This window comes from Pezoporus occidentalis, unplaced genomic scaffold (genome assembly GCF_034315485.1).
Source record: "Pezoporus occidentalis ecotype Australia unplaced genomic scaffold, CSIRO_AGI_Poc_V1 ctg28, whole genome shotgun sequence".
NCBI classification, from domain to species: domain Eukaryota; kingdom Metazoa; phylum Chordata; class Aves; order Psittaciformes; family Psittacidae; genus Pezoporus; species Pezoporus occidentalis.
In genome coordinates this window covers 5,608,735-5,622,650 of record NW_026914718.1, presented here as the reverse complement: position 1 = coordinate 5,622,650, position 13,916 = coordinate 5,608,735, and the positions used below count along the sequence as shown (strand labels likewise).

Below are 13,916 nucleotides of genomic sequence, written 5' to 3'. Positions count from 1 at the left end.
GCCTTAATTTTACATAACTGTACCCTGTTATGAGTAGACATTGGTGGTTTGATCCTGAGCAATGAGTTACATTGCTCTTAGCAGCCGAAACCAGAAAAATAATTTTAATGCTTGCTTTTGTTTGATGAATAGACTTCTTTGAACAGTTGTAATTGTTCTCTTCATGTTTTCTTGCTAATTAAAATAAACCTATCCCTAATAAATAGTATTTCTTTTTTTTCAAACGTTATCCATAAAACCCTGCTATGCAACCTTCTGTTAAAATGGAAATGGGAAACTGTGAAGAGAAGCCAGTGTTATGGTTGGACTTCAGGAATGTGAAAAAAGCTGTGGGAAGTTATAATAGCTGTAATCCTGCAGAAGCTTGATTAAAACCCCCTCCAAAATCCCAAACCACTTAACCGGTGAAGGAAGTGGTTAACAGTACTATTAACACAGAATAATAAAAGTGTTACAGAATTTCTGAAGTATCTGCAATTAACTGAATTCTGCCCTACTTTTCTTTAAAAGTCTGTTTTTCCTCCCTGGTTCTTCGAAATTGTAATGAGGGTAGCAGAAACTGTGCTTCACAGGGTGCCAAGCTGTGGATGCAAAATGTGGATGAGAACAGGCAATGACATCAAATCTTATCTTGACATATTAGCCTAAGGACATTGCTTCAGGGATTCCAAAGGGGGGGATCAGCTATTCTCCAGTCAGGGAAAAGCCTTTAGCACTTTAGAGTGACCAAACACTCAAAGAGTAAAACCTGGTATCTGATAAGGTGAGGCTGACTTGAGAAAAGGATGATGTAGTTTTCTGAGGGGTATTTCAGTTCTTTCCCTGGTAGAACAAAACCTCAACAGCGTTCAAGTCACTTGCACCCTTTCTATCTTTATTTGAGATTTGGAGGGATTCAGCAGACAGGAATTGGAAGGTGAAGAAACAGAAGTCTAAGATAATGTAGCTTTTTCACAACAGATGGGGCTCTAGTCAGTTTTGAATGGTAGCTTGAATTTTCCCTTCAGGAGAAATCACTGAAGGTACAGGGGATTCACATTGCAGATAAACTGGTCTCTTGGGTGTTGCAGTGAAATGGAAAAGTCCCTGACCCACAGTCTGAAAAATTGCAGCCCATGAGATGGGAGAGCTGAAGCGTTTGGTGATAAATCATTTGCTCTTCAGTGTAACTGCTAGAAAAGATTCACACATGAAAAAGAAAAGTCTGGAGTCAGAGGGAGAAAGAAAACTTTCTGAATATGACTTACAGTGCTACACTGAATTGTGTGGCTATTAGCTATTTGGAATGATAGTGCCATGGTAGACCCACAGTACAGTTCAACCATAAAGATGTTGCTTCAGAGAACTGCTGAATGTCAGAGTTTCATGGGTGGGGATTTGGCAGTCTCTTTGCTATTCTGATTTTCCTGTAATCTCTTTAGTGAAGCATTGGTTGGGATTGTCTCTTAGTGAGGAAACCACCCACTTTCCCATCCCAGCACCCATCCCTGGATTCTTCAAATACTCCCTGACATGTATATGACTTTGATTTCCCCTCTCTGTCTTTAAGACTGCAAGTTCCAGGACTAGGGATTTCCCTCTGATTTTCTGATGCAATTCCATTCGTATTATTCTCTTTTCTGTTGTTATGACAGCCCTGCTTATGTTAGTAATTTCTTTCAGCTGCTCCATGTGTTGGGTTTTTGGGGTGGTTGGTTTGGTTTTGGTTTTGGTTTTTTTTTGGTATAGTTGCTGTAAACTGTTTTTACCATGGAGCACCTAGTTCCATGGCTGTGCAAGTCAGACCAGAGCACTGTGTCTACACCACTGCTGGGTTAAGTACAGAAAGCTCTGCAGGTGCTTTACTGAGCTATATCACTGTATGAATTTTTCTGCAGTGTATTGTGGGAAAACTTTTAACCCACAGGCCACGATGCAAAAATGTTTTTAACTCAACTAACCAAAGTACTTCCATGGCTTTTGTTCCAGCCAGTAGCAAGGCGTGGATCCAACTCTAGATGATGATGTTTTCCATCTGTTGGCATGCATGCAATTCTCATTTTAGGAAGAACAGAAAATTCTGGGCATGAAATACAGTGCAAAAGCAAATTAGCATAGCTCGTTGCCCTAAGAAGTCAGCAGCATGTTTTGCCAGGTGCCTTGTGTAGAGATGGAGGTAGCTGATGCAGGTTGAATAGTTGCGGAATCCTCAGGCATCTTTTTGCGCATCTGGCATGGCTTCTTCTCAAACATAGAGAACAACCTTAGACCTTTTTAAAGAGCTTCCTGTGCCTGTGCATCACGAGGCCTGTTCTGGTGTCCTCAACATAAAAAGGACATGGAACTGTTGGAACAAGTCCAGAGGAGGGCCACGAGGATGATCAGGGGACTGGAGCACCTCCCATATGAAGACAGGCTGAGGAAGTTGGGGCTGTTCAGCCTGGAGAAGAGAAGGCTGCGTGGAGACCTCAGAGCAGCCTTCCAGTATCTGAAGGGGGCCTATAGGGATGCTGGAGAGGGACTCTTCATTAGGGACTGTAGTGATAGGACAAGGGGTAACGGGTTAAAACTTAAACAGGGGAAGTTTAGATTGGATACAAGGAGGAAATTCTTTCCTGTAAGGGTGGTGAGGCACTGGAATGGGTTGCCCAGGGAGGTTGTGAATGCTCCATCCCTGGCAGTGTTCAAGGCCAGGTTGGACGAAGCCTTGGGTGACATGGTTTAGTGTGAGGTGTCCCTGCCCATGGCAGGGGGGTTGGAACTAGATGATCTTAAGGTCCTTTCCAACCCTAAGTGTTCTGTGATTCTATGAAGGGGGTACATAGCAATGCCTAAGCTTGCTGCAATCCTTTATGGCTGCTTTGCTGTGATTTTTTTTTTGCTGGTGCCCAGAATGCTGAATTAGGTATTTCAGTGACTGCTTCAAAGCTAGAGGACTGAAAAATGTTGCTTTCCCTGAAATAACATCTGTTTTTTTTTTGAGAGAAAGTCTGAGAGGTCTGTTGAGGCCATGAATTTGCCTAGCCTTCATCCAGCAAGGATAATATTTGCCAGTTAGGCAAGCTGAGGTCATCCAGATAAAAGGTCCATGAATGAGGATATGGGGGAAGAATGTGAGACACAGAGATAATCTGGAGATCCCATCTTTTTTAGTAGTATTATTATTATTTTTAAATTTAGATTGCAGTCTCCCTTTCTTCTGCCTCACATGTGGAGTCACTAGATCCACAGTTGTGTAATGGACCTAGACCATTCTCAGCTGCCCTGCCTCAAAACCAATCAAAACATGAGAATGCCTGACAGTAGAAAATTTCTTTATGTTCTTAGCAGTCTATAATTACATGCTGTTGGTATCATTTGGCCAACTGAGGCAAAATGCCATGAGCAGCAAAGCTTTTGGACAATAAAGTGTCTCTACGTCTGCTTGCTTTTGAAACATGCAAACTTTGTGACATACCTGAGGAGGAGCAGTGATGGATTTCTTTAGCAGTATATTGGTGCCTGTAATCGGGCTACAGGCTTTTTATGACTATGTCCATACTGAAAGATAAGCAGTATTAGAGCTTGTGTTTTACTTCAGTCTAAAAGCTGGCTGGGCCAAGAAACAAACTGATCTCCTGAGCACTCCTCAGAACCTGTTATCCGAGTTCATGATTAGAGCCACATTTAGCTCTGCAATGATGATACACTTTTTCCTGTGTTCCTGTTAGATACTTGCCACCCTTGCGCTGCTCTAGACAAGAAAGGTGCTTGCATTCAAATTCTTTCCCCAAAGGACAATCTTTGCTCTTCCACGCCTTGATTCACACCTTATATTACATTTTAAGAGCTTTGGTTCCTTAGCTCTTTTCTATAGACTCTGTAGTCATATGTTTTAGCCAGGAGGGTACAGAACAGCATGAAAAGCATGTAGAGATTGGTTCTCTATGGAGAGTCAGCTGTGGATTTGGATGTGAAAATTAAAGAAATGCAGTGTTAGGATGGAGGTAGCAGTGAGAATTAGTTGCATGATTTTGTTTTGATGACTCTAGCATGGAATATCTGTAGATGATTTTCAGGTTACTGATGTGCTCTGTGCAGCATTCATTGGGTTAAAATGTTCCCTAAATGCTAATGGCTAAAACAATAACCCCTCAAGTCATTGCTGCTGCTAACTCTACAACTACTGGTATTGGTTCTAGCAGGAGGCAAACCACTGGGTACTTTTCAGAAGAACAGGTCACATTGTAGTTCCTCAGAACATAAACCAACAGCTCATCAGACAAGGTTGTTCTAGTTTGAGGGTTTTTTTGTCAGCTATATGATTTCTTTTTTCTTCCAAAATATCTAGGTCTAGCTATTAAATCAGCTGTCAGGTTTAGAATGAATACACCCTTTTTGTATTGGGTGTTTGCCCTCTTAGTTTTACTGTCGGCTACTTCTGTTGTTGTCTGGATGGGAGCAAACATGATTTCAGGTACATAATAAGAATAATGCTTTTTCTTTCCTTCCTCCTGACATGCCTGTGCCTCACCTACCTATTGTGTTTTAACACACATTTGTGGCATAAATACTTTGTGATCTTTAATTTTGCATTCTGCTAACCAGTGTGAGAAGGGAAAGGGAAAACCTGTATGTGCCTCCTGCAGCTGTCTGCAAACTGCTTTTTGTGGGCAGCATTTTAACAGTGTAGATGTAGGAATGATCAGTGGAAAACTTGATTCCCTCCTGCTTGCTGTTTTAAGTTCATGATTCTTGATGCCTACAGCAGACCAGCAGCATGGGGTTTTCAGAAACATCCAGGTAGGAGATGATCACTGCTGTACAAAGGGTTGTATGCTGCTGTCCAAGTAGGTGTTGAAGCACCCCTGTGTCACAGCCTGGATGCTAGTAGCAGTGCATTCATTGAGCATTGCATTTTACAAGTATGGTTGCACTTGTAGCAGCTCAAGAAAGGCTGTTAGGACGATGGGGCTCACTTCATGTCCTACAGTCTGTTGAAACCCAGGGTGAATGTGAAGGCAGTAAGCCTGAGCTGGCCTCGGTACTTCTGCAGAGTCTCTTACAGAGGAACACAAATTGTCTGCTTTAAACCTTGAAATGCCAAAATACTTAGGGTAGGTAATTATATGCTGCCATAGACTTCCTGTTGTATTTCCTATTCCATCAGGTTTTATGATCAAAAAGATTTTGAGTGGGCTTTATACTTCAGCAGGGTGAGAGAAAGGCTGACCTCCTGTTGCATGCATTTGAAAACTAGGGTTTTTTTTTGTATGTAAATCTTATTCTGTAGGACCTCCATTCTCATTTGGAAGCTGAAATCCAGTGGACAACAATATGTCCCACTCAGTTCAATTGCTTTTACATTCTTTATGGCAGCGTAAGGTTGCTTTGTTTGCCCACTTGGTGTATTTTGTTTTAATTTGTGCAGATTCTGAAAAGAGAAAGACAAATCAAGCAGCTGGAAAAATACATTCTTTGTCTAAAAGTTCTTATGCTTCAGTATGTAACTTGATGTCAAAATTGGTATGCCTCCCTGCATAATTTTCACTAGCAATCTTTCCCACATATAAGCACAGCTTTGTCAATGTCTAATAACATGCCCAAGATTTGCAACTGTGAAAGGAAACATATATTGGAAGGAAATTAAAGGTACCAGTATCCCACTGTTACTGAAAGCTGTCTCTGTTCGTCTTAATTAATATAAACATTTAAATGCTTTTTGTTCCTCCTCTGTATGTATTGTTTTTTGGTACTGTTCTGAAGGAAGCTGTAAAACATCCTAATGCTTTCATCAGCACCCTGGGGGGGAGGAAGAGTGCCCTTACCAATCCACGCACCTCTTCTCCCTATTTGCTCCTTTTTCCCCCTCCCCAAGTGAGGCAATCAGATAATCAGCTTCAGATAATCGAGGGACAAGAACCTTGTTTCTGTGAAAGGTCATTTCATAGCCATCTCCGGGGAGCAGCGGGCAGGCAGCACTTGAGGCTGTCATCAGGGCTGCAAGAACAGGCAGAGCTGCTGCCAACAGCCCATTTTAGCCCTTCCCAGTACAATGGCAGGTCTGTGTGCCTGGTTTGCTGCTGCCCATTTGATGCCAACCCCGGTGTCACCAGAAGGCCATCTAGATCATTAGGAGACCAGCCTTTTGACTTTGCCAGCTCATGAAGGCCAGGAGGCTGCTTCTCCAGACTTGCTGGCACCATCCTTCAGCCATAGCCAGACTGGGCCCCTCGATAGCTGGGATCATTCCTGTAGCAAGGATCGTTCTCTCTTTATGGGATGTTCGTTCTTACTGGAGATCTTTGCTGTTAGCGTGTAGACTGTAACATGGCTGTGCTGCGGCATATGGATAGCAGTAGTTGCGTAGCTTTAAACTTATTTGGCTGCTTGTGACCGACATCAGATTTAATTGCAGGGTTGTGTGTAGTTGCTTTGGCTTACCCCATGTAAATTATTTACTATAACAATATGTAAAACATTATGTTTTTTGCAAAAGACTCTAGTGGGAGCAGTATATCTTCATGCTCATTTGTAAGTGGACTGAGGTACAGTGATGCTGGTGCAGTGTTCAGTATCATAGAATCCTAGAATGGTTTGAGTTGGATGGGACCTTAAAGCTTATCCAGCTCCAACCCCCTGCCATGGGCAGGGACACCTTCCACTAGAGCAGGTTGCTTCAGGCCCTGTCCAACCTGGCCTTGAACACTGCCAGGGATGGGGCAGCCACAGCTTCCCTGGGCACCCTGTGCCAGTGCCTCACCACCCTCACAGGGAAGAAATTCTGCCTAAGAGCTCATCTCAGTCTCCCCTCTGTCAGGTTAAAGCCATTCCCCTTGTCCTGTCCCTACAGGACATTGTGAAAAGCACTTCTACAGGTTTCTTCTAGGCCTCCTCTGAGTATTGGAAGGTTTTTATAAAGTCTGATGTAGATTTTGGGTTGTGATAATAGAAGCACACTTATACTGTGTTGATTCTCCAGAACAAGTTCTTTTGTAAAGGGTAGTTATATTTGTTACGCTAAAGCACTCTACAAGCCGTAGATTAAAAATCTTTTTTTAAAACCCAAATCAGTAGCTACCATAGAGATTTCCTCAGCTCTTTCTCAGCAGATAATTTAACTTCTTAGCTGCTAGGGTGAAAAGTTGGTTAAATATTGGCCAGCACAGTTTTAAGCTGGCAAAAAGTATAATATTTTAATTTCTAATTGCAGTGATTTTCAAACTTTAACAATTGGAATAATGCTAAACTTGAGTCAGGTAAAGGTTTGTAATTGCAGTAATGTGATATTCTTTATCAGTATTTCTCAGACTAATGGGGAATGATAAAAAAAGGCTATTAGAGAAAAACAGAAGTCTGAATTTTATAGTTTTAAGGAAACCTAATAGAACAAAAACGTGAAGAGGAAGGGGACTTTGGACTTTTAGACATGAGTAAGTGTTCCACTCAGCAAGCATTAGGTTGTATGTTTTTAAAAATAGATCTCACTGGCATTATTCCTATGGCCTGGCAATGGGGTGGGTTTTTTTTATTTGCATAAATTGAGGACTTTAAATAACTTTGCATCCTTGTCAGTTCAACTTTTAAATCTCAGTTAGATATAAGTACTGCTTTAAACCAAAGCGAACTACATGCTTGTATGAACTTTAATGAGTCTGACTTAAAAACACAAATCAAGGATACTGAAGAGTCAAGGCTGAAATAGGTTCGAAATCCATCCAGTTCACCATAGTGTGTCTACTGAATAGTGCATAGGATCACATAGTGCTTGAGGGAGAGGGGAGAGATTAACTGGGAAAGGAGTCCAAAACGGGGCAAAAGCATATTGTAGAATGAACTTCTTCCACCACTGTCTGTCATGTTCTGCAGCTAAATGGCAGATTTCAAATATAAGTGCTGTTTATTTTAAGTTGTAAAAGTGCCAAGTGGTGAAATGCAGCCAGTTTTGCCCCCCTATAATTGTTATGTCCTCGTTGGTGTCTCTGCTGATTTTCATCAGCATTGGTGCTAATTTGATCCCTTGCTCTTCTCGGTTGACTGGTTGTCAGAGAAACTCACAGATGATTCAGTTGAGCATTTTGAAAAGCCTTCTCTATAGCAGGACACTAAGTTACTAGGCCCTTTAAGTTAATGGCACTGCCTGCTATTCTGACTTCTAGTCTGAGTTCTAGTTTGCTTGCACTTGGTCATCTGCCTGTAGGCTGATTAGCTCAGTATGAGTTACCAAAAACATACAAGGCTCACCTTTGGAAATTGTACCACTACATCACTTAAAGCCAAAGAGTGCAGAGGGAAAAGGAACAGAAATAATGACACAAAACCTACTCTGATGATTTCTACTGAAAGTGGAAATAGGACCCCGTTTAGAGTTGAATTCTAAGTAGCACTCTTAAAACCTCATGTTTAAGTACTCATATTTTCCAGAGAGATTTATCCTATGATTTTTGGAAGGTGTAAGAAGTATTTGTCATTTCTGTTTCAATAATGTATCTGTATCAGGATCAGACTGTGGTCGTGTGTGTTGCCTTTCAAAAGAAATGTTTTCATTGCATTCTTCTACTTTAAAAGTGAAACAAAAAAACCCCAATGCTTACAATCGCAAAATGGGAAGAAATTGTGTGAACTATTGTGTGAGAAGGAAAAAGGGTAAGGAAACATAGCTTGGATTCAGGCTTTTGAGAGATTATTGTAAATGTTGAGAAAAATATTGTTTAACAAATAGCTCTGCAGTGCCCTTTAAAATCAGTAAGCGTCTATTTTAATTCCCATATAAGTACTAACTGGCTGCTGTCTGTATATATACTTAAATGTTGCTTGCTGTATAAGACCTTGTTTGCTTAATTTCAACCTAACTGAATTTTTATGGCTGTGCTATAAACCTCTTGAAAATAGTGGCTTAAATGGAAATGCTGACACAACATTAATTACACTGGCTCCAGTGTGATACTGTGATTAAAGTTTATTTATTTTGTGTGTGCGTGTCTGTGTGTGTGTAATTTCATTGTTGAAAAATTAATGGAAAACTAATGTGGCAATGGAGAATGTGATTCTGTGCCTGATAGTTTTATTTTTCAGCAGCAAGGACGAACAGTTTTAATGCCAGTTTACAATACCAGAGAATTTATCTTTAATTGAGGTATAGTTTAGGTATTTTAAATTTTAGACATTCAGGGAAAATGACAAGTTTCCCACTTTAAAGCTGTTCACTGCTCTTTCAGGAGTTTTTAAGTGGCTTTTTGGGTGTTGAGGCTGGACGTATATTGCATTCACATTGGGAAATAAAATGGTTTCATTTCCATGCAGCACATGTTTCTTGATGTGATCAGGATGAAACCCTCATCTCTAAAAATAAGGGTATGCAATCCAAAGTTAATGTTAATTACACTATTGAATATGAAGGAACAGCTATAAAAGTCCTTTTGGTAAATACTGATAGTTTCAGATTACAAATCTAGGTGTTGCATCTAGACAACTGGGAAATGAACAGTGCAAATACCATATGAGCAGAAGAAGAGTAAGCGAGAGAGGGATTCCATCTCCAACCTAGAGCCTCAGACAGTGAGCTGGGGTTGGAGAGGCCTTGTTCGCAGTCTGTTCCCAGCAGTTTAGACTTCTCACATGAGGTAACAAGGGGGTAAAAACATGACACAATCTGGAGAGCAGAACTTGGCTGTCCTGCTTCCTAAATGAGTGTTGAGAGTAATACGCGAAATGTAGCTATCCCTGTTTGATGCTGTGACTTTGTGTTAACTTTGCTACCACTTCTGGTAAGATGCAGTCAGAGCACATTTAATGGTTCTCATCATGTTTGCTCCTGGATGAGTTATGCAAAGGCATTTTTCCACACTCACACCTACATGGAAGTTGAAGGTTGATCAGAAAAACTGTCTCATGGCTCATGGGCTCTGCAGAAGTGAACAGTCTCCCTGGTTGTTAGTCTGTGGTCTGCTTTCTTTGACATCAGTGCTGGTGTTCTGCCTCATCTCAGAGACCAAAGTAATCATTCCCACTCTTACCGTAAACACCTTTCCCACAAGCTCGTGGCATCCAGTCAAAAGTCTCTTCTCTGCAAGAGAATTATTGCAGATGTTGTTAATACTGATCTGTCTGGTAGAATGTGACAGCTGTGGAGTCGCAGGATAGTTCATCATGCAGCATGGCAGTGAAGAGATGGACAGCTAGTTTGGGTTGAGAAGACTGGGGGGGGAAAGTGAAATCTTTGTGTGGAATGCTCTTCTTCAGCTTGCTCAGTGAGAACATTCAGCTTACATTAATCCAGTCCATGAAATTTACATTTTTTATTTGTACTGTTTGCTTTCACTGGAAGAGAGTGCAAAGTAGGCAAATAGCTTCAAAGTGTGTGGTCTTTATGATTTATATGTGATGCTCAGAACTACCACTGACCAAAGTTTTTGGTCTTGTTCCCATTTGTTACAGTATGTGAGTTGTTATGAAAGGATTGTGCTCTTCCCTTGAAAGAAAAAAGAACATGGTCACTCCATGGTTCTGTGGCACAGCTGATGTTTTATTCAAACCGATGTGTAAAGGTAGAGAAATGATGTGCCAAGTTTATCCCATCTGGAAGGAATGTAACTGTTCTGGATCTGAAGCAAAACTGAGGATCTCCTACTCTTTAATGTATTCGGGAACCAGAATTTATAAGGTTGAAAGAGAAAAAAAAGAAGTCAACTTATGTTGTAGATACATTTGATTGTCAGAAGAAGAGAGCCTGCTTGCAGGTCAGTCGAATCCTGAATGCTTCACCTTCTAATCGCAGCCTTTAATCTACATTAAGATTAGAGAATTCTTGTCCTTAAATGACCTTTGCATTGCATCAAATATCACACTGGAAACTTGAAAGCATAATTGGAGACAAATTATGCAATAAATTAGAGGCAACACTGTGATTTTCTGTGATTAGAAGCCTGCAAGAGGCCAGCTTTTCTCTTTGACCACACTGGTTAATACCAGGGAGGTACTTCAAGCACAGAAACAGAGACCTATGCGTGGTCACATAATGTTTTACTGAGTAATTATCCATAACTGTTATTATCCATTATCCACTTTCCACATTATCCACTATCCACATTATCCACTGTTCATTTATCCCTGCCAGTGTTCAAGGCCAGGTTGGACAGAGCCTTGGGTGACATGGTTTAGTGGGAGGTGTCCCTGCCCATGGCAGGGGGGTTGGAACTAGGTGATCTGAAGGTCCTAACTGTTCTATGATCCTATTGTGAGTGAAGAGACTACTTGAAATGGGAAGATGGAGTGGAGTGGAAGGAGTGACATACGAGAATGAATCTATTTTCCTTAAAAATGTTGGTGATAATATTTCAAAGCTTTGTTGGAAAATACTGGTTTAGCTTACAGACTTCTCACATCTGTGCCTGTTCTGCGCTGTCCCTCAGCTGGTCGCAAAGGTTTGTTACCTGGACTTTTGATTATTGGAATTGGCACTCTTTTAACTGGTCCCTTAAAAACTCATGCAAAGATATTTATGTGTGATTGATGATTGTCATCGCACAGATAAGCTTAAAATTCATACAGAAGACAATAAATACAAAAGATTATCGGTCTTTCAGTAACACCATCAAAGCTGGCAAATTTTGGAAGGCCACTGACTTAGAGCTGAGACTGACTAGTTTGTCCTCATGTTATGGCATCAAGTCTTGATTGACTGTGACAATGAACTACTGTTAAGTTTGGCCTGCATTTTCTTTGTATGGTCTGTTGTATAGTCTATGTAGCATTTTTGGAGAACACTTGCAAACCCCTTAGAGCATTTCTGAAGGTGATAGTTTCTATTCCACTTGTTCAGGGAGGTTAAAATGTTTCAGTACACTAAGTATCTCAGGTGTGCTCAAGAGTTCTAGGATGAAACTGGGCTGAATCTTAGTGAGGTCCTGTAACATCCAATAGTCAGTGTGAGGTTCTGGTGCATGCACACTGGACTTTGAGATCTGGCTTTGAACATGCGTATTTTGGTGTCAAGTGCTGTATGTATCATTCAGTGTGGATTGCAGATTACTTTCTTTAAAAACCCCAAGATTTTCACGCCAGACTGAAAGCTGTGCCTTTGGATGCTCACAATCTGTAATCACCTTTTCCATGAATAGGATGCAGACTAATAACTTTCTTGTTTGGTTTTTGTTGTCTTCACTGGGGGTGTCCTGTTGCTCAGGATATCACATGGGAGTAGCAGGTTAAATCATGCTCATGCTCTGAAAAATCTTATTGGAAGGCCTCATTCTTCAGAGAAAGGGGAAGGGAAAAAAGACTTCTGTCCTTATGTGAAATGATTCGATGTGATGGACAGCAGTTTATCAAAACAAAATCTCATTAAAATCTGCCTGCGCTCTTCCCTTACTCTCCTTTGTATAATAAGGTTGTGAAGCTTTCTTTGACCAAACAGTAACGTGTGGTAACCTGTGGTATGTGTACATTTACGGGTGATGAATAAAACCTTTGTTATCACCCTTAAATGTTGGCATCGGTATCGTGCTAATGACATTTTGAAGTTTCTGCTTTATCAGCAGCAATGACTGGCAAATAATCAGCTGTTATGTAATGGGAAACTTAAAATAGCAGCTGAAGACATTTGAGTTAAGCTTCATGGAAAAAGACTCTGCTGCATTTTATATGGTACCATTTTTGTTGTGTAAGGATGACACGATTGTTGATTTAGCTTTTTAGATATATAATGCAATTAAGAATAATCAGCTTTCCCACATATTCCGCAAAGCAACTGAAGCACACATGCTTATAACCAGGGCCTTGAAATTTAGGGTGACTTCCGCTGCTGCGTGGGCAGCCCACAGGTATGGATGCATGTCTCATCATGGTATCCAGCTATGGTGTGATTGCATCTTCTTACAGAGATGGAAGTCTCCAAAGAAGTTGCTGATAAATAGTAAACTCTCTCAGATTTGCCCATGCTACCAATTTGCATGTATTTTGGAGTTTGGAGGAGGGGGATCTGTGTATATGTACATATGGCTTTGCAATCTGTAAGAGGCATCCAGACTAGAAGCTTAAAAGAATGTGTGAAAGAATTTGTAATTCGTGTTTACTGGAAGTAGTAGGTGGTCGCACCAATAAAAACTATATTGTGTTACATACTCACACAGATACGTCTAGTGTTAACCCATAATTTGTGTGAAATGTGTGTGGCTGGCTTTAGAATCCAGAGCATCAGCAAAGACAGGTCAGGATTTGGGCAGGGTGTTCAGATCTTACCTGTAACTAAAAGTAGTAAGTTTATGCTGACAGTTTTAGTTCATAACTATTCCTACTAAAAGCCATTTACTCGGGGGGGGGGGGGGCAAGGCTGGGGGTTTGGGGAGAGAAGTGTCTTATGTATTCTTACACAAGTCTCTGTTACGATTGTTTTGTGCATGAACAGATATAGCTAAAAAATGCTCATGTGTTCATACAGAACTTTCTTTTCTGTATTCTTTTCCCCATTTTGTTGTGTGCTCATCACTTTCCACAGCATGAGTATGCAGTACCTTTATATTGTGCGTGCTTCTGGACTTTTAATATATTGGGGCTCAGTCAGTGGAACTTCTTTTGCATGCTTAGGACTAAATGTTTGCTGAATTTCCCTTTGCTTGCTCAAAATTTTAGACTGACCAATACTATTTACCAGGAAATGAAACATAGTGAAAATAAACAAGTGGTACCCTGTGATGTACAGTTACTTGTATTTCAGTAAGGACATAATTTTCCACATGCGGTTTTAAAGTTTTGATTATATCAGGTGGGGAGAATCTTAGCCTGGATGTAGTTGTATCTTCCTGAAAGACTGCAAGTTGGAATACCGTATTCCTGTTTGTGAAGAAGAATAAGCCACAGTGGCACGAGAAGACTTAATTATTGAAGTGTTCCCACATCATGGCTTCTGTTTGTGTTATTTAACTAAAATGTGTAGTAAGAATTCACTCCTTTAGATCAGG

At 40.7% G+C, this 13,916-nt stretch overlaps 1 protein-coding gene across 6 annotated transcripts in view; it reads left to right on the top strand.

Moving 5' to 3' along the window:
• The window catches only part of SUGCT (succinyl-CoA:glutarate-CoA transferase), a 308,838-nt gene that overhangs the window by 99,101 nt on the left and 195,821 nt on the right, over positions 1 to 13,916 (top strand). The gene's annotated exons all lie outside the window — the stretch shown is intronic.